This window comes from Pipra filicauda, unplaced genomic scaffold, assembly GCF_003945595.2.
Source record: "Pipra filicauda isolate LSUMZ 115617 unplaced genomic scaffold, ASM394559v2 scaffold397_size650280_pilon, whole genome shotgun sequence".
NCBI lineage: Eukaryota > Metazoa > Chordata > Aves > Passeriformes > Pipridae > Pipra > Pipra filicauda.
Window position 1 is genome coordinate 534,635 of NW_024104528.1, and position 26,917 is coordinate 561,551.

Below are 26,917 nucleotides of genomic sequence, written 5' to 3' on the forward strand. Positions count from 1 at the left end.
GGCTTTTTGCCAGGATTTGCCTTGGGCAGGGGTACATTGATGCTTTCTTTTACTATTCAGAAAATGAGAATGACAACATGAGGCAGGGTCCCAGCACCCAAAGCTGGCGTGCTTGCACGTGCTGGGGAGCTCATGTGTCGATCCCCAGCCCATCCCACAGAGTCTGCAGTGGGTGGTGAGTCTTGTTAAAACCCCAAAGGGGCTGTGAGGACCTTTAAATCTGCTCAGCATGGAGGAGTTCTGGGGTGGTGTGGTCAGAACTGGCAGCATGTAACCCCGCTGGCCTGGGGAGCCAGGGAGCAGAGAGCTGAAGGTAGGATGCACCCTCCTGCTGGGTGGAAGAAAAGGGAATTACTTCCTCCCTGGGAATACCCTCCTGAGGCTTTTTCCTTCCTCTTTGGTAAAGATGAAAGAAACACGGTCCACCTCCTGTGCTGAAGAGTTCCCATTCCTCTCCAGCCTTCCTCTGCCTCTCCTTCCGCTCGGCCTCCTGAAATCAAAGAGCCACTGGCAGGAGGAGTCAATAAGTAAAGAGCAAAGGCTGTGGTGAAGAGGACTGTGCTTTTGGAGAGCACCTGGACCAAAGCTGTTGGAGGGATCAGCCGGGAGCTGTGACAGCAGCCCACGAACAACCACCTTCTGATCCAGCACCCCTCCTTTCTGACCACCTCCCCATTATGAGACATGACCTGGGGAACCCCCACTAGTGTCACCGGCCTTGGACTTGAGCGGGCACTGTGTTTAAGGGATTTCCTCTCAAAATATAATAAGCAAAGGTTGCTCTGGCCACACACACAATGAGTTTAGCACCAGGGGAGTGTGTTTCTCTTTGCCTTTGGTTCCCGCAGATCGAGGCTCCTCATCGCCTGCAACAGCATGGCTGTGCCACTGCCTTGTAGCTGCAGTGTCCTTTTAAACAGTCTCTTCTCTGTGATCTGCACATCCAAGGGAAGCCTTGTCTCACCAGTCGAAGTTGCAGCCTTGTGGTGTGACAATTTCTATTGTGCCAGATGCTTCTCCTTCAGCTTGGGATTGGGCTGCTGTGAAAGGGAGCAGTCTGAAACACATTAATTCTTTTAGAATATAAATAGCAGCAATCAAACTTTCCATATGGCCGTCTAAGGGGAATAAATAGCTTCGGGCCAAATATTTTTAAAACACTGAAAACAAGAATTACTTTAAAATAATAATAATAATAATAATAATAATAATAATAAAAACCCCATGATACAGCTAATGCAGAGATTCTCCTAACAAATTATTTGTAAAGGGCCTGTCAATATAGAAGCAGAATTATAGAAATGAAAGCTCTTGGAGACCTATGAATCCATCTCTCCCCGGAGCTGCAGGAGTGGCGGGGCCGGGCGGCGGCGGCCCCGGGCCGGGGGGACGGAAGGTGGCAGTGCAGCACAACGAGAGCCGAATGTGTCTGCCTAGATAAAGTACCGCACTTATCATTTGTTTATCATTCCCGAGGTCCAGGCTAACAAGTTTAACCATATAAAGAAAACACTTCTTTGGGGTTTTGTGGTTTTTTTTTTTTTTGTTTTTTTTTTTGGTTGGTTGGTTTGGTTTGGGGGTTTTTAATGCATATATCAAGCTAAAATTAAGGGGAAAGCAGGCAAATCATTTAAGAAAGCAAGAGTGAGATATACAAATAGATGTGGTCTGGTTTACGCACGCATACGAAACCTAAACAAATGTGGAACCTTTCGTCGAGACAAGCAAAAAACCTAAGAATTACAGCGTATTGTCACAGTCACTTCTCTACTCATATACTATTTTTTCTGAACACCTATCATAAAAAATATTCTAAAAAGAGGAGTAAAGATTTCCTGTAGGCTAAATTCATATTGATATATTGCTTTCAGGTATGTACTTATTTTCAAACCTTATTCTATGTTTTCCTCCAAATACTATGTTACAGCATCCTTATCTTTATTTTCACAAATAAAGGACAGTAGACATTCAGAGTAACGAAGAAAAACACTCTTGACTCCGTTTACTTCCCATTGAGAGGCAATTGAATACACGACCTACCAGAAAGAAAACGATTTTTCATTAGTTTTTACATTCCTAAAACTGAAATAACTCCAGTATTCAAAAAAATCCTTATCCTTTACCGAAAACAGAACAAATGAAATCCAGCTTTTGCTTTGTGCTTCATTTACAGCATTCAATATTCATAAAAACTGCTTTAAAAAAAATACCTGAGAGACATTAACTTTCTAAACTTAAAACCATATATATATATATTTTATATATATATATATATATAAATATATATATAAAATAATTATCTTCCCACATTTTCCATAGTTTGATCTATGAGATATCATGAGGATAATAATTTAGGGTCTGATCCCATTAGTCTTTCCTCAGAGAAATACTCTTCTTCAACATATTTTTTTCCTGGGCCTGAGGTATTTACCAGGCTGAGTATTCCAGGAACAGAGTCACTGGGGTCAGAGTCAGCGTCCCTTGAGCACTGAGCCCACTGTCTTGGGGGTGTCTCTGAATCCAGCCCAGCATTACAATCTGGCTTCTGCACTCCCTGCTCAAATAAGGCTCCATCAGAGACATTTCAGTTTCCTTTACAGCACCCATGGCCTGAGAAATGGGAATGGAACCACTCCTGTCACTGGGGCAAATGCTGGAGTGAATGCTCCTGGCTTCCCTGACTTTCCTCAGGAGCCTCTGCACTGAGTCACCCAGGAGCTGGATCCTAGTTCCTAAAAAAATACACAGCACAGCTTAGCATTAAAGATACCTCCTCCCCCCCTCCGAACATTTAAAAATAAAAAGGGCAAGTATTAAACATAGCTTTTAAAGGAAATTATAAGCTTACATAAAAAAATGCTTCACGTAGAGGGGGAAAAAAGAGAAAGGTCTTAAGTATGAATGTTTCTCCAAAGCTTTAAATAAAAAGCTCCTGCTTTAGAAATTGTACCCTTTTAGTTGAAGATGTTGTTTGTTTTATGCTTTTTTTACACAGTTTTGTAGAAATATACAGGCTGCAGAAGGGAGGGGAAAACATCAAGAAATATCATGAGTGTGTAAGGTGGAGGGGGGAAGGGAAGACTGACAATAAAATAGATCCCCCACTAAATGCATATTCTTCTATTTATGTATTTGATAATGAGACAGAAATGCCCCTGGCACTCTGTAAACAACAGCTCCATAACCAGGAGGGAAGGGCAGAATAATGCATAGCTACATTTCAGATCATAAACTATTTCAAGCATTATTAACATGCCAGCCTTTTAGATTATTGGGGATTTCCATTTTATTTTAAGGTAATGTTTACCATTCTTAAGCAATTTTGCTGCCTTACCTATTTGCTGTTTTTGCAGATTTACAGAAGATTACTCCTTGAGAAGCTCCTCTCCTACCAGAAGTTCCCTAGAAGAAAACTGATAGTTGATTTAACTCTAATACCCATAAAAAACTTTTAGCTTTGTATCAATAGAGTAATATGTTTATATAAACATATTTTACTCTATAAAGCTAAATTTAGGGGTTATTCACCACGATGAGTTGGCAGTGCAATCCAGAGCTCCCCATAAGTTTCAGAAAAGGAGATAAGTTCACATCCATAATAAAAATAGATTTTTTAATTTGCTTTTAAAGATGCTTTTTACATTTTAAAATAACATTCTCTCATGATAACAAAAAGTGTTTGTGCGTAATGTTTGCAGTGTCAGGTGGTATAACTCTATCGTATGACTTAAAATTAAACAATATAATTACCACTTGGCAACCGATATTTAAAGCTGTAGTAACTATTTCTTCAGACGTTATTTAGACTGTATTTAAAAATATGAACAAAAGCTATATTTTTCCTGTACATTCATTTCAAAACTTTGAAGCTGTGGTGTTTCCTTTTTTCCTTTTTTTTTTTTTTTTTTTTTTTTTGTTTTTAGAAGACAAAACCCAAATTATTTTTATTTGAGAAAATTGGGTTCGCGATAGCTTGAAAAACAGGCTTTTCTACAGCTGTTCAAGATTCCTGCTGCACTGAGATGGTGAGTGGAGGGCTGCAGGAAAAGGTGGAATATCTTTGGTTGGATTTTATAACAGTTTCTTCCTAGGTTCTGTTCACTGGATGTGGAGATGAGAGCCAGGGACGACAGCTCACCGTTTGGAACAAGCATTTCTTCAGTCATCCGATTCAGGGTGTTTAACAGTTTCTAAAATTAACACCAACAACTATAAAAAAAACACTCACTTGTATTACATGTACATATAGGCATCTGGTTTCTTTGAATGTGGCTCATTACCAAACTTTATCACAGCTTTATCTTGGTTCTCTGTTTATTCCATTAATTAACCAGGTCATCATTATCCATTAGTTACAACTAATTTTTCCAGGATTATGGATATGTTGAATTTTAACATATTTATTTTTAGAACACCATCACATCTATGGAAGAAAGATAAGCAGGATATGGGATTTCTCCATGTAACTGCAATCCTTTTCTGAAGCTCAGGCTACAGAAAACAAAGGCATTATATTTCCATGAATCTAGTACAGCCAAACTAGAAATCAGAAAGGTATTAACTTCAAAATATCTGCATGAATTTTGAAAGTGTTTTTCAACTGGATGTGTAGATATGCCTGTTCTTCTGTTTTCTTGGTTACTTTTATGTTTATTTAAGTCATCAGGGGTTTTTCTCTCTCTTTAATAAAATATATTTTTTCTCATTCATTTCTGTGCAATTTAATTTTGTTAAAATAAAATAATACAAATTCTTCACTGTAGGTGAGAGACAGAACTTTTTCTCCCCCCGTTTCTGAAACCATTTCAATCTATAAATCATATCAATAAGCAAAAGCCAGCAGAGAGAGAGTCCCCGGCAGCAAAGGCAGCGCTCCGACCCTGCCTCCCTCCCCAGTGCGCACGCAGACTCCAGCCCCAGCACAACTCCCCAAGCTAAAACCACAGTACTCCTAATGCCCATCTCACATGGTAATTTGGGATAGACAAGCTGCTAAAAACATCTCATTAGGGGCTGAGAGGGAAACAATTTTTATAGGGGGTACAAAAAAAAGACAATAAAGGGACATTCTTACAATTCTTCTAGATGCTTGAAGACAGAGACATTTTTGTTTTATTTTGTTAAGCCTTTCTGCAATGTTCAGAATTTTCCAGCCCAAGCAAATTATTTTATTTCTATTTTATATTTTTATTGCCTCATTGTGCCTATAAATGTTGAGTTTCAGGGATTTCATTAAAATAAAAATATCAGCCAGAGACATCAGCACTATGGAAGTTTTGCAAATAGTGGATTATAGTCTTCTGATGCAGATATTAAAATCAGGCAAGTTAAATTATGTCAAACAATACCACTTGCATGCTAACTTACCTAATGGGAAAGACTTAGTCCACTCACACTCGGCTCAAGAAACTTCTCATGGTAACTGCAGTGAGGAATAACCAACACTGAGTAATTTATAGAACTGATATCTCTTCTCCCTACTAATAGTTAGCACATGTATGCCAAGCTCATATGAAGCATTGTTATCTTGTAAAACACCGTGTCGCTATCAGCTTTTCAGTGAGTGTGTGAATCATAAGGCTGTGTTAGCATGAATGCATTTAATTGTGTGAAGAGGGTATTTCCCTGCATTTGCTTAAACCTTCAAAAAGCAACCATTTGCTTGTCAATTGTTGCTCAAGATCGTGCTAAGGAACAAACAGCGAGCAGGGGTAGAGGAGAGGAGCATTGCAGGGAAAGGGTCTGGGGGTGGATTCAATGGTAAAACTCAAGAAAAAAGAAGACAGAGTTTTCTTTTTAACTTCTCATTCCCCACAGTGCTCTACTCATTTTACATTTCTGATCTGAGGCCAGAGGCAAGTGAAGCCTTTGAGCCACAGGTGGGCAGAAGGTGTTCCTCCTGGTCAACCAACACAACATTGCAGCCTGGCCGGGTTGTGAAGCCAGAGTACTCTGTTGGAGCCAAAAGAGATGGACTTTGTGCCAACAGGCCCCCTGGGTCACTACAGGGTGTCCATGGCACCCAGCCCTACAAGATGGGCACCTACAAGCAACTTCGCTCCTGGGACTTTCATAGCTCACACAGCATTCAGGGCCCCTCGCTCTTCTGCTCATCCCCAGAGCCGTGACAAGGACGACACACAGTCCCCATGTCACTCCCAGCAGGACTTGTCCCTCCACAGGGGCGCTGTGCTGATGGGTCAGGACACAGCAAAGCCCATGCCAAACCCAGAGCACTACCTCCCTCCCCTTGATCCAGGGAAGGGAGGGAAAGGGGATGACTGCATGTTGAGCCAGGAAGAGAAACCTGGGCTCCCGCAGCCACTGTCTCACATGTGCCAAGTGAGGGAAGCTTTTCCCCTTTTCATTACATGAGTTTCTTAATAAAAACTGAAAGAGCTTTTTTTTCAGAAAATGAACCCCAGGGGCCCAATCAGTGAAATACATTAACCTTTCAACTGTCAAACCCCCTCCCTTGAAATTAAGCAATACCAGCCCTTGAAACAGCTAAATTACCTTCTTATTTTTTAATTGTGTAATGATGGTCCAACAAAGAAGGAGCAACTCAGGGCTAGTAAATATTCAATGAAGAAATTTATTGTAGTTCTTATAAAGGGAATACCCACAGCTTTCTTCACGTGGACTTAAATCAGGCAGAAACTGGAGCGATAGGCATAAAATGAAATAATGGATGCACCATTTCTAGTGGGATTTACATCACCATTTGGTCTAATTATTCCTGATATTTCACCCATCATATTAGAAGCTTCTTCAGGGAAAGAAATAACAGTTTGTCTCCTTGAGAACAAAGAACAAAGTGTCTCTTTGCTCTCAAGAAACTCAGCTATCATTATGAAGAGAAAGAATCTGTCCATTATGAAGAAATCCCACTAGAAATCTTGAATATCTTACCAAATAACTCCTGAGCACACTAAAAATACCAGTAAATGAAAGAAGTGGAAACTATGGGACCTTGGAAAATAAATAAATAAAGGAGGCATCACAGATGCTCCATAACTCACTCAGTTTTTTTCTCGCAGAATCATATTAATCAAAAAACCAAACTGTGCCTGGCATGTAAAGTTAATCTAAGCAAGATAGCCACCACTCCTTTATATTCCTTGTTCAGCAAGGCACACTTTCAGCTCTATCTGTGGTTCTGGATTAAGTGGTGGGAATGAATTTACATACATTTGCACGGTGAGTAATTCACCGTGAATGATTATGTATGGGACCCACTTCCAGAACATATGAAGTTTTTGAGATTGGATTTCATGATGTCTGGATGGTAAACCTTAGGAGAAATTTAATACAGATCCAGGACCATGCACAGCTTTCAAGAATGCAATTTCTTAGGACATACGTAAGAGCTCTTTGTTCTGGATCTTGTACTGCTGTATCTAGCAAAAAGCATTTTAAATGAGCACATGGAGCCATGGGGTTCAGGTGCACTAATTTGACAGCTTCCTAAACAGGATCTTGCTGGGTCAACTTGTGAACTGGGAATATCCCCAGGTCTGAGGGAAAGAGCAAGCGTCCTGCCGTGATCCTGCACCTCTATAGGCAGTTGCACTTTGAAAAATGAAAGAAAATAAAACCTCAGCATGCAGAGATAAGAGGGCTGAAAATATCGGCTTTGGGAAGAAAATATTTTGCCTTTTTCCTAAAATAAAGGAACTTCTCCAAGTCTTTCCAAAGGTCTTTTCCAGTCCCTAAACACCAACATACACTGTTCAGTCACTGCCAAAGGGGATACTGGATGTATTTGACCTTGTATGTAGATGTTCTTTAAATACGTTCAGCTTTATTGCTTGTGAAAATCATTGGTCCTTGAAAGTAGAGTTCTTAAGTTTAGCAGCAGTGGCACGATTTATACTGGTACATGGTGCTGAACATCTGGGAAACTCCATCAGTTAATTGGGGATGAAGTATGCAACAGCAGATCTCTGGTTCAGTGTGTGGGAGTGGGGTTCTGCCCCAGTAAGGGGTTTCATGGCAACATACTGTTTTGTTATGTCATGTTATGAAGAATTAAATACTCCCTCAGATAGTTAGCACAGTTTCCGTTGAAATCAGTAACAAATCTGCTCTGATCTGTGAGAGAAAATAACATGGAGTTTGGATGTGGACTTTCTGTGGTTACTGTGGTCCTATAAAGCATCTGTAAAGGATTGAGTATCTCAAGGAACTATCTGCCTTTGCCTTCTATTGAAAACAATTGCAAGTGGGATGCATGCCCTGAGTTGTGATGTTAGTGAAAGCTGAGCATAGTCCCAGATTGCAAAATCAGGCCAGAATGATGAAAACATTTGTATATGTGCTACTCTTTTATTTTCTTTGGCATGCTCTAAATAACCTCTGACCTTTTCTTTCCCCATCTAAAGCTGCTCTTTGTTTGAATGGAAACAGAATGTGAAAATGATGACAAAGAGATTTTTGAAACAAATACAATAGCAAAAAAACAAAGGCAAATGAACTTTCACTGAAATCTAGTACCCTATCAAACTCTTATAAGGGTATTAAAAGAGTGAGTTTCGGGATTATGAGAGGGTTTTATACAATAAAAGTGATAGGCTGAGAAATACTACTGCACTTGCATGGGGGTAAAGGAGCCATGCCAGTCTGTGGTGGGCACACACAGGCCCACTGCCTGTTTTGCTCAGGTGGCAATGGAGCACCACCGAGCTAGCTGTGTCCCTGGAAACTCCAGGAAACTCTTATTGGATTGATAAATGTGACTGTGAATTATCAGCAGGTCAAAGGAGCTGCTGCATTAAGAACACTACTGTGGTTTAACTCAGCCAGCAACTCAGCCCCATGCAGCCACTTGCTCACTTCCCTCTGAGTGGGATGGGGCAGAGAATCAGAGAAGTGAGAAAACTTGTGGGTTGAGATAAAGACGGTTTCACAGAGAAAGCAACAGTTACGCACACAAGCAAAGCAAAACAAGGAATTTGTTTACTATTTCCCATGGCCAGGCATTCAGCCATCCTCGGGAAGGCAGGGCTCCATCACGGTTACTTGGGAAGATAAATACTGTCACTCCTAATATCCCACCTTCTTTCTTCTTCCCCTAGCTTTATATATAGAGCATGACACCATATGGCCTGGAATATCCCTGTGGTCACTTGGAGTCAGCTGTCTCAGATGTGTCTCCATCAGCTTGTTGTGCAACCCCAGCCTGCTTGCTAGTGGGGTGAGGAGCAAAAAAGGCCTTGGATCTGTGTAGGTACTGCTCAGCAGTAAAAAAAACATCTGTTATCAATGCTGTTTCCATGACAAATCCAAGATGCAGCCCCATGTCAGCTACTATGAAGAAAATTAACACTACTTCAGTTAAACCCATTGTTTTCTGGAATCTCTTTAAAGTTGAACCTGCCATACACATGTCAAGAAGTATAAGAACAAAATTCATTCCAATTCAGTTAAGACAGCTTTAGAAGGACAGCTGAATTGATAACAACTGGTTTGAGGTAAGAACACCATCCTATGAGAAGCAAGAGATTGGTGGCATTTTCCTGAGGGAAACGCATAGAGGAGCACTGTCTACAGTGTTGGATATGGAGAAAGCCATGGGATTTCCTTTACTGGGTGCACTGCTCCACTGGCAGTCACAGTTCACCAGCTGTCAAGTACAAACTCAATACTTGCAGGTGTGAAAATTCTTACCAGGACTTTCCACACAAGGAAATACAATGTCATGTTTCTTCAGTTCATAGTTTCTGCTCCAAAGCCAGCTTCTTCCAGTGCTGTCTTGACCCTCCCTCTCACTTCCTCGCACCCTCCCCTCCCCAGTCTACCTCTTTTTAAAGGAATGGACCCAATACCTTTGCTTTCTCATTCCTCTTCCAGAAAGATTCCCTTACCACAAAGCGTTTTTGAAAGAACACCTGGATCAAGAGGATCCTTCAGCTCACACCCTTCTCTCGAGCACAAAATGTGTTTAGTCAGACGCATCACTGAAGTATTAGTAACTCCCTTGCTGGGTGATACAGCTTCTTGCAGGTAAGGCACAGGACATGTTAAGGTCCTTGTCAGCTGATGGCTGGTGGGTTTCTGCACCTGGTGAATATGATTAGAGCTCATTGATGTGTGTCTGAATCACCATCAATTTGAACAGCCTTGGTATTCTGTTTCAAAAGCCTTAGGTGCTAGCTGAGCCTGTCTGTAGCTAATACCCCAGCATCAAGGGGTCAGAATCAGCTCGTCTCAGTTATTCTGATACGAGTTTTTTCCATGGGTTGGGTTTCTGGGTGAGTCCTGCTTCTCTCATATTTAACTCATTTAAGAGATTCTACTTTCTTACTTCCAAGATCTATTAGAAAAAAAATCAGGGGATGATATTCCACAGATCAGCGTAGACTACTGCCAAACTTCTATCCCCAAATACTTTAATTGTTGCTCTCAAAAAGATTTTGTACAGGAAGAATACAGTGTCTTTTAAATGTGTTTTTTGGAAATTGAACTACTGTGTGCAACATTTTTACTAAGAACTCTTAATTATGTTGGTGGAGAGAGTTCACATATGCATATATGTGTCAGCATTGACTCTCATTTCCTCTATTTTAAAAAATATAGTATTTAAGAGTGAATAAGGAATCTAATTCTATAGTTGTATATTCAGAATTCAACATACACTTAAAAAATCTATCCCAAATTCCAGATACTCTGGTAAATTTTAAAAATACATTCTGTTTTAAAACAAAAACTCTGCATCATTCAAGACCAGAAAAGGTGGAACTAAATAGCCAGTTTCTTGGACCCCAATTACTTTTCATGAACCACAGATAGTTAGGTTCAAAAGCATTAGATGTGGAGGAGTGTTTTTCAGACTAGATGTGACTGTCATACTCAGAGTGAGCAGCAACAAATTTTACTCCAAAATTATTGACAATCACTAAGTTAAGGCATATGTGAACCAACTCTTCAGGAAACAAGAGTACAACACTACTCTGAGTATGTTAGCTTCAGCCAAGAAAGGGAGGTGCAGATGCAGACTGATTCATTTAAGTAACATGCTTCTGTTTCTTAGATTTAAAAAGCCAGTGAAGCTTGGTAAAAGCTAAAAGATTTCCTTCAGTAGGAAGTTTGTTGCTTTCTAGACAGGATGCAAGAATCTGGGATTCAAATCAACAGTGCTAAGAGTTCCCTGTGCTTCAGGAACTAGGAATTTTGGCATCTTGAGAATTAAATACAAAGGTTAAAGGTGTTTAATATAGATGCCAAAATATAGGCTGAATTTCCAGGAAAACTGGCTATATTGTGGAAAGCTGAGCACTTTGGGTAGTTTTCCATCATGAATCACAGACAGCTCTGAGATCTTCCTGTAGTTGGGTGAGCTTGTCTAATCACAGCATAGACCAAACAACCACATGAGACAGCATCTTTTCCATACTGCCCTGCAATCTGACAGTGCCACACCCGGAAGCACAGCTGGTGTGATGTTCCAATGGTTACAGCAGCAATTCCCCATTGCTGCCTTACTCATGGTGGTAAAACCATAACAACTAAATCATAACAACTGAGCCATGTAAGAACTCACATCTCCATTGTTTTAGTAATGGGTATCTTCTGTATTTTCTGCCTGAATTATATAATTTTAGCGTGAAAGATAGCGATGCCTTAACAGTCTACCACTTTCTAGGAAATTAATAATTCACCATATTATTGAAAGCAGAGGAAGACTTTACTTACATAAGACCCTAAGTAGGACTTCAGTCACTACATCTTCAGGTTTGCAGAAAGTGGTAAAAGCACCTTAAATATTTAAATCGTAATGTTATGTTAATCTGCATCTCCTCCCATTAATGGGAATGGTTAAAAAACAGAAACCAGCAGTAAGTGCTGCTGAAACTCCCAGGTGAAACCATAGAATTTTGGTTTTGTGGATTAATCAAAGGTTACCTCCAGTTCAAATTCCTCCAGCTCTAAGGAAGCAGTCACACAGTACTGAAGCAGAGTGAATATCCCCTTTCCGAATTACCACACTTGCTTACTGGAAACTCAACAGGGTGTAACTTTAACCAAGACACATACAAAGGACTGGGAGGGGAAATGACCATATTAATAATATAATAACAATGTATTTCACATAGAAATATCGTAGTTAGGTAGAATGAGAAGCAGGGTAAGTACAGCTCCTGAATGGATACTTCGATAACAAGTGTTCTGTGAGGTGAGATATAGACTGGCAAGACAGATGAGAATCAGACTTTATATCTAAAATCTTGAGATGTTGTGGTCAGTGTTACTGGCTTGATTCATCCTTTCTCCTGGCCTTAAAAATAATTCTGAGTGGTTAGCCAGAGAACTAGCAACAGCTCCACAGGCTGAGCACACAAGGAAAAACAGTATAACTAAGAAATGCCCGTTATTTTTTTGGAATGCCATGCTTAACTACTTTTGTACCATGAGCTCAAAATACAGCTTCTTCTGAAATACAGAGAGCTGAAACAGTGCCAGATGCACAAGTACCTTTTTTAGAAGTACCCCTAAAATAAACATTTCCCTTTAGAAGAGGGAAGACAAAGGACATTCATATTCAAATATGTCTGTCAACACACAGATGAGTGGAAATTATTCTAAGTTGCATGGGTACTCATGGTTACAATGCAAGAAGACTAAGCCACAAACTTTCCCTTTGATTGCAACCTATGCAAGCCACATGACTGCTGCTGGCAAAGGGGACACACTGAAATATGGTACTCCATTACCATCTTTCAAGGCTTTTCAGTTGCTAGTATGTCAATCAAACAGACTTGAGAGGTGACTCTCCTCAAAGGGCTGCAAACTTCCTAGTACCACAGTCCCAAGGCATAACTGCCTCTCCTTATAGGGCCCTCTGCAATCCCCTACAGCTCTATCCAGGCAAGCTGTGGCTAAGTTTCCTCATTTTCATAGTTAATGACTTCTGGAGAGGAAGAAGTAGTGAAGACTTAGAGAGTTCCTAATGGCTGGACTTTCTCCACTCAGAACAGAGTAGGGAGCCTGGGACTGTGTTTATTTTGAAAATAGTTATTTTAGGGAAAACAGGGTAGGAAGAAGAGTGACCATTGACAATGGTCCATAGCACATATGCCATTCAGAGATCCTTAATGACAAGATCCTGCAGGCTTTCCCAATTTCGGGTACTCAGACATCCAGTTCCACCACTGTATTGCTGCAGGCCATTGAAGAGGGACACCCAGCAAATGATGCAAACCTGTCTGTAATTTTGGAACATTTGATAGTATTTTATGTGTCTGCAGCTACTTGTGCACTTAAGTGTCATACAATAAATACCTAGAAAACTTCATGGAAGGAGTGATCAATCGAATCCCATCTGAGTTGCCTCTTGGTCTCTCTGTTTCCCTGGTTCCTTTGTTAACGCTTGTTGCATTTGTATACAGACAACTCAGAAACTTTCCTAGGTGACCTTTGAATCTCTACCTTTCTTCCTTTGTTCCATTTCCTGAGTTTTTCACTTAATGTTCTCTCAGCACATTTTTCTTTTTCTGTGGATCTTGCATTGTCTGTATCTTCACTAAAAATTTTTCCTCTGTTGTTCAAGTATTTACTTCAGCAGCCTCTTCCTCTCTCGTGGTCTCTGTCCCTGATAAACAGTAATCCTGGCCTCAACCTTCAGCCCATTTCTTTAAACGTTTCAGTTTCTCAATGGGGCTGTTTTGGGTTTTATTTCTGTTCAAGTTAATTCCATCCTACCTCTTACTAACATGTTCCAAAATAAGCCCTAGATGTCCAATAAAAGTAAAAACCTCCTGTGTTAGGTCCTACTCCAAACGTGATGAAGTCAATGGAAAGACTCCATCGGTGTCCACAGACTGGGTCCGATTTATGCAACCTTCTGATTCTTTCTTGTGCACTGTTGCTATTTATAAACCCTGGACTTCACATTGCAAAATCTTTGGGACTCTCTTCTCACAACCTTGGAGAATTAACAAAAGGAAAAAAGGGAGGGGAATTTTTTAGGATCAAAATTAAAATCTGAACTAAAAATAGAACGGGATCGTTAAACAAGAATTTAACTTTGGACGTAAGTGGTTTTGTCCTGGAGAACAGACCAGGTTTGGAAGGCTTCTGCCACTGGGTACTTTCTCCTCCAAATTTAATGGCATTATTCATTTACGTTTAACTTATTTAACAAATTTGGAAGCATTCCTAGTGACTTCTGAAAGGGGTACAATTTCTGCAGAGGCTGAGCACTCCTAACATATGCTGAATATCCTGATGTCCTAAACTAAAAGGACCCAAATAACTAATTGGTTTTAAATCTTTACACTAATGCATTTTGTTCTTTAGTTCAAAATTAGTGATGATGTTATGAAAGTGAAAAATATTCTCATGATTAAAGTTTACAAAACAGCTTCATAAATGTTTGAGAAAGTCAAAAAAATTCATTCTGGGATGACAAAGTCACTTGACACTTCATTGCAGCCCAGCAGTTCTGGTTGACCTTTGGAGAGGCTTTGGTTCATGCTCATCATTTTGGTCTTTGTAGAAAGTAAAACTCCAAAATCGATGAAACACAGAAGTTAGAGAACATGAAGCTCTCCTAAGATAGCCCAGAGAAAACTTATGCCTGCTAACTACCCAATAGAGGCAGTGAGTTTTCTCATAGTAGTAGTGAAACATTCTTAATATCAAAAGAGAAAAAGAATGTGGCATCTGAGTTACTGTGGAAATTTTACTTGCAAAGCAGAAGTCTAAAGAGTCAAAGGAAATGTCTTATTCTTGCAGTGTGGCCTCTCTGCCACCATCTATTCTGTTAACTACTTTGTTAGTGACACCTGTATTATTATGTGATAAGAACTGAATCCTTCAACTTTAATGAAGGCCCTGGAATAAATTCCCATTTGGAGAGAAGAGGTGTTTCAGCATATGGTATCTTAACCTCCTCAAGAGCTTAGGTAGAGAGCTTTCTATATTTTTTTGGTCTAAAGTGTAGAACTAAATAACAAAAAAGGGGGTTGTATTCCTTGACAAAGACCAAATTCCTTCTTTTTATAACAGTCTGAGCACATTTCAGTGTCTGATTCCAGCTAAAGTGGAAATTGAATCAAGTCTATGTGGTTATATTGATTTTAAGGTCTGATTAGCAAGATACTTCAACCTGGGTTTAATTTTATGTCTGTGAACAGTCATTGAACTCCGCGGGAAAACTCATGGCCACAATCTGATGTGTATTCCTGAGTATTTTTTAAAGGCAAAGTAAAGGACAAACACCTGATCCAGTTTTGAAGCGTAGGCTCAGACACAGTGGGCGGTATTGCTGTTACACAGTAAACAACATAAGAACGGGTCTTCCACTGGAAGAAGTGTGAACAGGTTCACTGTAGTCAAAGTATGAGTTTTATGAGATTTGCACACCTGTCCTGTCCTTATCACAAGGTTACTAAGAGAAGCTGGACAAAAAATAATTTCGTCCTCCAAAATCTGCTGGTACCGTTCTCATTTTTTAAAGCTTGATTTGGGAGAAAAATATTAACTGTCCAAAAGCCCTGCTTTGTCATATTTTGTTTGAGGTTTAGCAAGATGACCTCCAAAGGTTCCTACCAATCTCAACCATTCTGTTTTCTTTCTCTTACTGCTTTTGCAACTTTTAAAAGAGGTTTCTCTGTCAGACACACAAGTAAAACAAAAATACAAAGGAAAATGGGAGATGATGGGGAAACTATAACCATTACCATAAAAATGATAGTATAAATCTGTACTAGTTAGTAGTAAGCAAGAAAAGAAAGCAGAAGAAAAGTGGTGAAAATCAAAATACCAAGTGCTTGAAATGTTCTGACTCTCAAAAAAACAAAAGCAACATTATTTCTGTTGCATTTCACTTGAGACTGTTTTGGGAAAAAAATAAAAATAAAAGACTAGAAATATTAAAAACCTGATCTTAAAAAATGTTTTCATAAAGAACCCAGTTTTTGTCAAGAAAATTGTAAAATATTCTCTGACATATCTAATGTAAGTATCTGCATTTTCTCTCGTTTTTCTAGTCGGGATCAGAAACAAAACCAAACAAAACAGAACAAATGTTAAAATCTGTAATCTTTCTGACAACCTCTGACAGCTTGAAAGAGAAATGTGATAACCCTCTCACTACTGAATACCTCATTTTGGTAAGGAAGCTTAAAACTGAGCTTGAAGATCCTCATCTTACGAACTTGATTCAGCATCATCCCTATAGAATGATGGCTATCGAAATCACACTCAGTGACCAGCTAACAAAATGCGCACACAACTGAGCCAAAAACAGGGAAAGGAAGGAGCTTGAAAAAGGGAGTGGAAGAATGGGGAATATTTTGTTGCATCTCTCTCTCTCCGTCTCTTTGTCTGCTTTGTCCCTTAAGGTTCAGCTGCGTGGGCCATACTGTGTGAACTCGTCTTTGATATCAATGGGGACGTCTACTTAAAAATTGATGTCATGATATGGCCCCAGGTATTTAAATTAACGAGATGTTAAATACTCTGTAGTTTTATCTGTAATTAGATGACATCGATGTAACTTGATCCCAAGAGTGATTTGTAATATTCCAGATTGTCCACTTAAGGCTTGGGGCCTGATCCACTCTCTGCTCATACCTATGTTAGTAGTAGCTTTGTCATTTTTGGAAGCTAGGTCTCTGGATCACCCCCACACAGGTCTCATTTCTTTTTGTATCTATTTATTAATGCCTGTATGCAGATGTCTGATCTCTCCTTTCCACTATCTCAAGATATTTGGGTTTTACATCAGTGAATGCCCTTGTTTTGGGGGTAATTTCAATTAATTTTTAACTGCTTTTTTCTCTGTAGCTAAATTTTTTTCATTTTTGTTCCTAGCTAATTGTCAGGTTTTGTTCAATATTTACAAGTTTTGCACTGAGTGGGATTTCTTATGCTAATCCTCTTCATCTAATATGCTTACTAGAGATGGTTGAAAAAAGGTGGGAGTTTTTTAGAAAAAAAAATCTCTAACATTGCAAGCTCTTTCAGGCAATTTTTTACTCCAAAGCATCCACTGTTATCTTGCTTCTGCCCGATGGAAGACATTTTCAGTCTCAGTACACACCCACATGACTGCAGTATTTAAACACATCCTGGTCAGTGCTGCCTATGCCTAACAACATCCTTGGCAGCAGTTCAAGGGCTGCAGTTCGAGAAGAATCCATGGCAGAGTCAAATAAGGGTCAGAGTTGGAGTCAAGCACGGGAACCCTCTTTGAAACTTCATCCCTGTATGAACTAGATCCTCTGGAGGAGATAGTGAGGCAGAAAGTCAGTTAGTGCTGTTCTCATCACCCCATTCTGAATTTCTCCACATTTGTGTCAAGCTACTACCGTTAATCCCTTGGCGTTGAGAGTGGAACTGATGGGGCTGGGAGGCTGAGAGTTCCCTGGCTGGGAGTAAAGGTCCTTCAGAGCACATAAAAGGCACATAAAAATTTTAGTATTAAGAAGCTTCAAATTCTGTAAATGCTATGAGTAAATAAAAGCCAACTAGGAGGGACAGAGAAACAAAAGGCAGGAATGTGAATGGTGTGCTGGTGTACCCAGGGCATTGCCAGGATTTCTCCCTCTGGGAACTTCATCACATTCAGCTCAGCCCCACTTAAACATCCTGAGTGAAGGACTTTCTGCAGCTTCTTTGAGGAGGCTGTTCCAGGGCTCACTGTTCTTTCACAGCCAAATCCAGAAGCTCCTGAGATTTCACTTGTGTCTCCCTGCTACTCCGTATTGCTCCATTTCTCCGCAGCAGACTCCCTTGGGCTTGCTGGAAAGGACTCCCCTCTCTCCAGCGCACAGTGCTGTTGCGTGGGGAGCAGGGCTGCCCTGTCACTTGCCCTGTCTGTACATATTTCAGTCTTTTAATCTTTCTCCTCAAGCCAGTCCTAGCAGCCCCTTCATCGTGCTCACAGCCATCCCTGACTCCTCCAATTTGCCTGCAGTAATGAGGTACCCAGTGCCAAACACGGTGCTCCAGGTCCAGCCTACATGTGCTCCGCGTGGGGGGACCACTGTCTTGCTGACACATCCTGTCTTTTCTGTTCCTTTTTTTTTCCCCTTCAGTGATCATCATTCAAAATTAAAATAACATGGAAAGGCAAAGCAGCCGAAATCAAAATCTAATGCATAATTAGATACAGCATGAGACAACAAACACGTCTTTGCTATCTGCCTCTGTATTGTAAACAATGATTACTTTACATGTTCAATGTGCCATGAAAGAAGAAAGAGCCTCTTGTGATGTTTTGTGAGAGCTTTGACTACATTTGCCCACTTTTCAAACAACAAAAAAATAAACTCACACTAACAAGGTGTATGTTTTCAGTCCTAAAATATGGGGTCACCCTCTGTTAAGGGGTCCATTCAATGATGAAATGAGATCAAAATGGTTAAGGCCACTGAAAGAAAGCAAGAAGGATTTGTCTGAAGTTCTGGTATACTGGCTATTATTTCAACCAAATAAGGATGCCTGGCTTTATTCTTCATGCTCCCTTGCCCCTTTTGAAAAACTGAAAAGGGAAAGGAAATGGCTAAGTTGTATCATGTATTACCTTGATGAGTGCTTATAACTCTTGATTCAGAGTTAATCATTAACCCAGGTTTTTGTGGTGATTGTTCTAGCTATGAAGTTTCTACATGAATTTGTGCAGCACATCATCACAAAAAAGCCAAATGCAAAAATCAAGTAAAGTGATTAGAGAGGGTGGATGTGCATGTGTGTAGAGAATTATATATCCCACTGGTTTTGTTTTAATACACACATGAATATTTGCACATCTATGTCAAAACTGCTGACCCTTAAATTAGAAGTGCTTTCTTGCTCAAAACCAGATTGCTTTGATATATTATTTTTTAATGTATTTATTAATTTATTCTGTCCAGCCTCTGATATTCCTACTTATTCTTAATAGTATTCTCAAACTGGGCAAAATACTGTTCTCTTAATCTCTTGTGTATTTAAAAAAATATTTTCTGCTCATTTTGACAAACAATGAAAAGGCTGAAAACTTCTGTAAAGCAAAAGAATTATATCACTTCAGGGCTGTGGAAACCTGCTTGTGTTTTGATCATTCTGAGACGTTTCATTTTAGTACTGGGATTGTTATTTTTGTATGCTAATTAACGTACATTTCAAACAATCTTGTTTTGAACTGAAAATCTGGAATTTTTTTGTTTTGAAACTTATGTTCCAACAATTAAAAAACCCCTATTTAATTAAAAATGCAAAAACATAAACATTTTCCATAGAAAGCCTTGATGCAAGAAATCAGCATTTTCTGACGAAAGGTTTGTTTTGTGTTTTTTTTTTTTTAGAAAAAGCAATGAATATCTCTAGCGATAAAAATGGATGTGGAAAAGGAGTGATCTTTAGCTATTCCTGATGTAGCATAACTCAATCTGTCACCCACTAAAACACAACAAGATTTTATGTGAGACAAAAATATGATTAAATGGTAGAGTATTACAGTCTGACCCTTGGAGTGCAATAAAAGCGACACTTGAAAAATCTACTTTATATAAATGTAAGGGTGTGAGTGTGTGCACGTGTGTCTGTCTCTCTGCACCTCACATATATTATCTCTTGATCCATCCATCCATCCATCCACCCATTCATCCGCTCACACATGATCTTTACTTGAGCACAAATAGTTCTACTTCCTTTTGGAAGGATTTGCTCAACGTATTTGTTTAAGGGAATAATGAACTGTTATTGACTTGTTTGTACTCCATCCATGCACACAGATATTAATTTATTAATTAATCCTCCTGAAAAGTCACACCTCTTCTTTCCAGATTAGTTGTCTTCATTTTCTATTATTTAACATCAATCTCTCTAAACCATCACATCTTGTTTTACTAACACAGCTCCTGAATCAAACGTCTATTTCTTAAGGGTTTTCCAGCAAGTATATTTCATCTGTGCACTAATCTCTTGTGGTTAGATTTAGGTCTTGAATGATTATTATTCAGAAACAGCAAACTATTCAGCTTGAAACAAGAGCATGACTTTTTTTAGGTTTATTAAAATTGCATTAAGAGGTTTAGATTTTTTCTAAACCCAGTACTTAGAATGGCTGGAATTATAATGCTTTTATATAAACTGCATTTCTGCAACCATTGGCCAGGGTAATAAATAATTTATTCACAATTTCTTTAAATACTATTTTGTTTGGTTTAAGCCCAAGGTTAGGCATATATATTTTAAAGCACTGGCTTCCTCTGCCTTTTTCTATATATACACAAAATACTTAGAAGGTCATTATGGTAAAGAAAGATTAAAAAAGTCTTGACTTTTCACCTCTGCCAGCTCATATTTGTGTCCACTCTAGTAGCTACAAAAATTTATTTTGTGCTGTAGATTTTTCATAAGAAATGAATAACTGATAGCTTAGTTGATCATTCTACTTATTTTGTACATCTCCTTTCCCAAAATAAACAAATTGATTCAAACAAACACAGTAATGGGCTGGGTACAACATGCCCACTGTGAATTAAACACCTGGAGACGTGGTAATAGCTCGTGTTTGTTTCTGTTAATTGTGAGAGAAGCCGTGCACAGGGGACCAGGCAGAGCAGTAAGAGATGGTGGCATGGGAGTCAGCCTTGGGTTGCCACCTCCCTGACAATGCTCTCTGGTACCTGCATGTCCATCCTCACTGTCTCTTGTGCTCCCCCAGGCAGGGCCAGCACTGCCCAGCTGTGGAGGCAGCAGGCACAGCCATTGCAAGAACATTTTCTGCAAGAATACTATAGCTTCTTAAAAAAAAAAAACAACCAGATTTCCTCAGACACTAATCCTGCTCCTGGACTGCGGGGTTTCTTCCTTGCGCAAGCGTGAGGATGCACACACACACACACACACACACACACACACACACACACACACACACACACACACACACACACACACACACACACACTTGCCACCCTGCTCTAACCCCTCGGCACTCCCCGCATCCTTTCAACTACCTCTGCTGTCCTCTGCCCCCATCTGAATAGCACAGTCGATTAAGAGGAATTGATGGATCAAGGCAAAATGCCCAGCAGCTATAATTTTCCCATCCCACCCCAGGCAAAATTTTTCCTATGTGAATGAAGCTGGGAAAAAGGGAGGGGAAAAAAAAAAAAAGATTTTGACAACAGCCCCCAAAGATAACTCGAAGAAGCTGGTACATCCATTTGATTAAACCTCACAGACAGCACCAGCTCCAGGGTTTTCCTAGATCTGAATCCCCTAGCACTTCCCATCGGATTTAAAGCCCTCATCCCTCAACATGTCTTTGCACCGAATGTAACAGCAGTGAGAAAAAGAAACAACCAAGCCATCTCTTGGAACAGTTTCTAATCCCTCTTGCTTCTTTCTACCTCCGCCTGAGAAAATGCCTTTTCCCCGTGGGGCCTTGAGGTTCAGCTTGGCCCCAGTCAGAGGAGACAGGTTTCTGGGGTGGGCGAGAGGACCACGGCTGCCCCCAGCTTTTCCGCGGCCCCGTCAGCAGCCCCACTCCCGCTGTGCCGAGTGGCACTCTCCCGCTGCTTTCACATGTCACAAACAATTGCTCTCACTGCTCATCATATTGAAGTTGTCAGGGCTCTCTGACGCCGATAATTTGTGTGAGTTGATCATACTTCAGTAAATCAACAGGTCACGACCCCTGACCCATCAGCCTGGTGGCTGGCAGAGAGCCACCTACAAATCTTACAGCAGGGACAACAGAGAGGCTGTGAACTGCTCAAGTGCTCATGTCTATCAGCTGCCACCAGAGAAGCCAGTCCCCTCTGCCCTACGCCACTGGAGATGTACTTTAGCGTGAGCAAAACCCCCTCTGCAAATCCATCTTAATTTCTTCGCATCTGTTTGTGTGTGCACATGTATGTGTGCACGTGAGCATTTTTTTAGTCTTTATTTTCACTGCAGTCACTTGTAACGAACTTTAGCCTCTTCCATATGTTTTAAATAGAGGATCCCAGCATGGGAGATAAGAGGAACACTACTGAGGTCCTACTTCAGCACCAATGAATTGCTCTCATCCTAGATGCATGCAATGGTTAAGCTTCCATGGCAGATTTATGGGCTTCTTTTATAAGATTTTATTGACTCACATGTTCTCAAGTGGTGGCTCTGAGTCTTTCTTTTCACTTAGGTACGGTATGTATGTTCAAGATGCCTTTGTTTCTTTGCTTCCCTATTTTTTTAACGTATGGGATTCCTGACCGATGCCTTGAAGTAAAGACTGTGCAAGGGAGGGTAACGCAGGCATCTTTCATTACCCGTGGTCTTCAATAACTCAGCAGCTAAACAAGCCAGAGGAGAAGAGAGACCTATGAACTCGAGCAAGAAGGATACGGTGCAGATCAGCTGGAGGGAAGTCAGGAATGAAGTGGGTTCAACTTCGAAACTGCAAAGTTGTTGAAAGTTGCATGCCCTGCAGGAAAGACACAGAATTCTGTAGTAAATGGAAGTTGCAGGCACAGCTGGCTTAAAAACTATCACTTCTTATAGGAAAAGGCAAGGAGAGTTTCTTTTTTTAGCAGATAGCCCAAACATTGTCTTTGGCTGATGCTTCTCAAGCGTATACATGCAGAGCTAATTCCTCTGCTTTCATGAGTGATGTGGGTATGGTAGAAAGAGTGAATTTGTAATTCCAATTACAAAGGCAACAGCTGGGTCTCCCTGCTTTGATTGCCAGGTGTTCATCTGATGCCACATGTTCATTTCTAGGCCTTTTATAAATATGCTGAACAAATGAAAATGCCCATATTCCCCTCTCCTACACTTGAATTTAAATGCAGTGATGTGAAAAATAAATAATATAAGCTTAGCTGTGTGGGGAGCAAGCAGAAAGGCCAACTGATTAGCCATGCAAATAAAGGAATTGAGAGGTTTCCACTACCCTATACATTTTCCACAGAACTTTGCTTTTTTTACCACACTTCACTTCTCCTGGTCCACTGCTGACTAGTCCCCTGCTGTGCAGCAGGCAGAGCCCTGGCACATGATATGCTCCAACCTTGGGCCTGGATTCCAAGTTCAGAGATCTTCCAAAATAAGCAGAGGTGGCAATGGCAAACTCCAAGTTTCCTCAGTCATCACCAAAGATGCTATGGGCACAGAAACCATTGAGAAATGGTTTCCCACCTGAAAATGTCCATTTCCTTTTGTCACATTGTACATCTTTTGTTTGTACTCTGTCTCTTTAGAATAACCTTTGGACTAACCATAAGCATCTGCTTTTTCATTGATTTTATAATAGCACCTAGCATCCCCAAGTGCCATGATGATCTGTAGTGTGAGCCATGTGAGAGAGCACCTTGTTGCTATCCAGGGGACTTCCCCATGGCAGGAGAGGAGGAGTAGAACAAGAATGTGGAGGCAGAGAAGACAAACCAACAGTGAAATACATCCACCCTGCTCTGGAGTTGGTGTGACCCAGATGTGCTCATGCTCATCAGCCACTGCACTCTGGCAAGCCCTACCAATGTGCAAGAGGGAACATGAGCAGTCCTGTGCAATCCTTTGGGTGCACATGGCAGTGAAGAAGCCCTTTCAACCTGTGCTTTCCCAGTTACAACCATGGCAGAAATCCAGGATGTGCATACAATTCCCAGGTCATTGCTACGCAGCTATGTCTCCGCCATTTGAAGCGCGTCTCTATATGCATCCTGCAGGCTAACTGATGTCCCAAACATTCCCCATAATCTCCCACAGCAAATTGCTCTGTTTGCACCACTCGACCCAAGAGACCTACATCTGTGACTGCCTTGCCGTTGCTTGTGAGACTGCACAAATCTCACGATCTCCAGGATGTGGTGAAGCCTACAGCTGCTGCATCCCAACATATCAACTTCTATTGCCTGAACAGGAGTGCACATCTTGACCAGATAATGGCTACAGCAGATCCAGCAGGATCTGTCTCAGCACAGCTCCCAAAGCCAGAGAGTGGTCACAGAGAGAGATGCATTAGAGACATCCTACACTGACAGCAAGGCTCATCTCCTCTGCGCTGGGTGAATGGGAAGTGTTTCAGACAGCAGAACACGCTGGGGTGACGAAATGTTACTGTGTAACATTAAAATCACAGTGAAAGGAAAGGCCTGACCCGCAGTCATCTGTGCAAAGATTATTTTACATGCAAAATAGCAGCTGAACACAATTGTTGTTCAGCTTGATAAAAACTAAACAGAGGTAGGAGAAAGAGAGAGTAATCCTGCACATTAACTGGCACAACCACTGGAAAAACATAGAGTGCAAACCGTCTCCTTCCAGACAGAAATGAAACATATTTGGCACTGCCACACTGTAACAGATGCTCCAAAAACTATTCACAGAATAAATATATGTGCATATGTATAGATGTACACTTGTGTACAGAAAACTCTCTTTATAGCCCAAATTTCTTTCTTCTTCCCTGTGAAAACCTCAAGCTTTTGACCAAAATTATGGTCTAAGGTTAGAACAATTTGTATTAAACCCCCACAGTTTTAAACACTAAAGTGTTTAAACACTAAAATATTACATATTTGAATTCTCCCTTTAGCACATATTAATTAATTTAGATTTAGATTAGATTCAGATTGAAACTTATAATTTTTTTTTAATTACTTGGCAAAGGGACTTTTTCACCAGTATTTTGCCACTTTTTTACCAGTATATTTTCATTGTTAGTTATTGCCAATGCAAAGTGGCTGAACAGTTGTACCAAATGAAAATGTGTAATGGTTATTTGATAGAAGAAAAGAACAGAGTTATCAATAAAACAAAACCAATTTCATCCTGTGAACAGAGGAAATTGCCTCTCTGTCAAGCCAAATATTAAAACCACAACAAAATTAGATTCAAGTAGAAGAAATGCAAGATCTGAGAGAAAAATATTCCAGTGTTAGTAATATTTAATGGAAAGAAGAAGCCAAGAGAGATAAAAGAATTCTAGGAGTGATAATAGGCAGAAAACTAGGAATGGTTGCCACAGAACATGGCACTGAATAAAAAAATGGCAAATAGATATTGTGAAGATAAATGCAAAGAAATCATTTCACTGTAAAGAAGTTCTGATCATGACTAGCCCAATCTCAATCACATTACACATTCATTTTAGGGTGTCATGTTGGCAGGGAGACCCTGCAGACCTAGTGGAAATCAGATGAAAAGCAATGACAATAGCAACTTCAGCTTTCCATAGCTGTGGAAACCCATTTTATAAATGAAGTGTAAGGATTTACCATTTGTGCTTCATTTGGCCAAAAGGAGATGGATTACAGACAGTGAAGAAAATTCTCTTCTCTCACTGCCTCCCCTAATGTTCACATCAATTTGAGCAGAGCATGCTAGGGGTATAGAGGAAAGGAGAGACTGTAATTAAGATAGTCTTCCATCTTGTGGAGAGTAGACTCTTTTGGAGTCATAGGAAATGAGTAAAGGAAAATTTTAAGCAGATTTTAGCCTGACTCATTAGGAGCTTGACTGGACCAGAACCAGCAAATCTGCTCCAGGCCATGTACAGGCTCTCAGGAAGCTGGGAGAGATGTTTTCAGCACACAGAACAACCTGGAGCTCTTCACATGAAAACCCTGTTGTGTTGGGTTTTTTTTCAGGAAGAGAACTTTTTCCTCTTTTTATCCTTTTCCCCCTGTTTTAGTAGCTTCCATACCTCTATATATTCTTGGCATGTTCTCTTTTTCCAGCTAGTAATTGTATCTGGCCGTAATTTGAGGACTTTGGACTTCTGCCTGACTTCTGGGAGCCATCAGATCCAGCTGGAACAACGGCTTCTGAGGTAGATGGGATCCTCTAAACTGGTATTTTGGAGCAGGAGCACAATTTCTGCCTGTCTGTCTGTCTGTGTCTCTCTCTCTGAACAGATATACCCAGAACCAAGAAGAGGGAGGACTAGTGTGGTATGGAGCCAGCCATGTATCCACTGTGGACTCAACTATGAGTTCTTAGCACAACTGCTAACATAGTAATTCCCTATAACAAAAAAATATTATATAAAACCTTAGAAATAATGATCATGTGGACCACCATAAGTGCCGGCATCAATCCAATGTGTCCCATTGTATAAGTCCTGGTCAAGAGACCCAGGGACTGCCCCATCCAGCTCACTCTTGCATTATCCATGCCTAATCCACCGGACAGTCTTTCTCACTACCTTGCTTAAGGATTTGCAAAGTCAATGCCAACATGGCCTTCCCACCACAAGTCAAAGGCAAGAGTCATGGGGAACCTGGGAGGATGGACTCCCAGTGTCCTGCCTCAGCCATTAGCCAACACAACCTCTCTCCCGATAACAGCAAACAAAATTTTGCTGCCCTTAAACCTAGATCATAAAGTCTGTCATGGGTAACATTGAGTGGTTTTGTGAAGATACAGTTAAAGTTTTTTCTTGTTTTCTTAGTCAAATATGTGTGATTTTTATGCAATTTGCAGAGAACAAAGGAAATATTCCATTTATATTAGCTCCTGTTAGCCTGGAGGAAAACAACCATTTTTTTTTAAGATGAATTATTTTGAAAAGTTGGAAATCCAATTATGAGTGAAATGGCGCCAAGTGGCATTCCAGTTTGAGTGAACTATGAATCCTAGTGCTGATTTTGTACTAAATTACAAGGAAAACTGAGAACTTTGAGGAAATGTAGTCTTTGTTACAGAGCTATACAATTAATTAAGGACACAAAGTTTAAAATTGTTTATTCTTTTATTAGTGATTCCCTAGAGTGTCTTGATATAACATTGTTTCATCATTTCTGTAGTCTGGGTTGCAAATCCCTAGTTAGGTTATATGTTCTGTCTTCACCCCTTTGTCTCCTTTACTGCTCTTAGGAAAGCAAGAGTTTTCTGTGTTTTATTTTTTGGTAAGATATTACATGCTGTTCTCTGCACTCCACAGTGACTTCCTGGACATCAGCCTGGGTCAGGATGAACAAGAGACTAGCTCCAG

The 26,917-nt window shown here is 40.2% G+C and overlaps 1 long non-coding RNA gene across 1 annotated transcript; it reads right to left on the minus strand.

Moving 5' to 3' along the window:
• Positions 1 to 1,652: 1,652 nt before the first annotated feature.
• Positions 1,653 to 5,404, minus strand: LOC113997860. Its single transcript, XR_005564963.1, has 3 exons — positions 5,368 to 5,404; positions 3,335 to 3,402; positions 1,653 to 2,036 (listed from the first exon to the last, which is right to left on the minus strand). It is a non-coding gene; the product is annotated as an uncharacterized LOC113997860 (long non-coding RNA).
• Positions 5,405 to 26,917: the final 21,513 nt, after the last annotated feature.